The 1,729-nt window shown below is 32.4% G+C and overlaps 1 pseudogene; it reads right to left on the bottom strand.

Annotated features, from left to right (window-relative positions):
* Positions 1 to 203: 203 nt before the first annotated feature.
* LOC120588645 (uncharacterized) lies at positions 204 to 322 on the bottom strand (annotated as a pseudogene).
* Positions 323 to 1,729: the final 1,407 nt, after the last annotated feature.

The following is a 1,729-nucleotide window of genomic DNA, read 5'->3' on the forward strand; positions in this document are numbered from 1 at the left end:
AAGCCTGGGTCCTGCCCAGCTTTACCCAGTTGTAGGAGATCTAATAACCTATAAACAAGAAAAAAAAATGTTCGCTGTGTTCAAATACTGAGTTCTGGGCTAATTTTTTTTTAAGGCGAGGCGACCCTTGGTGAACTTCACAGATTGCAAGGAACTTGTCAGCTTACAATCCCTTATTTATTTATTATTTTTATTTTTTTTTATGACTACAGCACTTGGTCTTCCTACGTGGTCTCCCATCCAAGTACTAACCGGCCTCGACCCTCCTTAGCTTCCGACATCAAAAGGGATCAGGCTTGTTCAGGGTGGTATGGCCATAGACTTTTACTTTTTTATTTTTATTTTTATGTAGCATTATCACAGCAAGAAGTGTCTCATAAGCATAGTGTGAGAAATCATGTTGTCAGATTAAGTTCAAGATAAATCACATGATAATCTCCCTGTAGAGCTAATAAGCTAGTAGAAAATAAAATAAACTACGGATCTGAACGGTGAGACTTTGAGAAGTGCAGTAGGAAAAGTATGGATATATGCCTATGATTTATGTATTCAGTTCAGTTAAACTTATTTTAAATTGAAATGATCAGCAGTCTTCAATGAAATTACATCAGGCCTGGGCCTTGATGGATAAATAGGATTTATGTTTGCTGAGTTGAAGAAGCAGCATTCCAGGCAGAAGAAACTACTGGGGCAAAGGCAGGAAAGAAGAGGGAAACATGTATGTCAAATACTGAGTGACTTAATTTAGAGCCCAGGAAGGATTACAGTTACTGTTATTACTAATTATAATTTTTTTAAAAAAATCTACCTATTAACATTTTTAAATACTCATTAGTCAGACATTATATATACACATATATATTCATTTAATACATGCAATACTATGTATGAACTAGGTATAATTATTATCTTCATTTTAAGCATGAGTGAGAAACCAAGACTCAGGAGAATTAACTCTCCTAGCTAAATTAATGTCAGAATGAGATCTGAATTCAAGTTTATCTGGATGCAGGCAAACACCAAAAGGTAAATTTAGACAGAAAGATAGGACAACTTTAGAAAGGCTTTCCATGGTTTGCTATGTGGTCTATTCTACATTAGGCATATACTAGAAAGACACAAAAGGGCTCTGAGCAATGAAATGATATTATGACATGTTTGTATCAGTGTAGAAAGTAAATTATAGCTGGAAGGCAAATCATGGAGTCTATTCTAATAATCAAGATGAGAAAGAATATGAACCCCAATGTAACGAGTGAAGATGTGTACATGGAGTTCTATTGGGATGGTGGTTACTAATTCCAGAACATAGGATGAAAAATTTATATCATTAAATATTCATGATGTAATTAAGAATAAACTATGCTACTTTGAAAAGTTACTTGCATCAGTAAACTACCCTCAACTTAATTAAAGGCATTAAAGAATTACAAATAATATTTAAAGGGTGAGAGGGACTTATTAATTTCTTGTCACTACATGTGTTAATTGGGACTTGAAATGGTTTGTTTAATACATATTGTAATGATTCACCAACATTTCAGTTATATAACCAGATTTTTTTTTATAATCCCTAACACTGCGCCTGGCACAGACAAGATAACCAATAAACATTTTAAAAGTAAAGAAATAGTTTATAAGAAACATTTACTATATATAACCAAAATTAATAATGCATATTAAAAATATTTTACTTTTAATTTTTCCTGAATTTATTTATATGTTCATT

This window comes from Pteropus medius, unplaced genomic scaffold (assembly GCF_902729225.1).
Source record: "Pteropus medius unplaced genomic scaffold, Ma_sr-lr_union100, whole genome shotgun sequence".
NCBI classification, from domain to species: Eukaryota; Metazoa; Chordata; class Mammalia; order Chiroptera; family Pteropodidae; genus Pteropus; species Pteropus medius.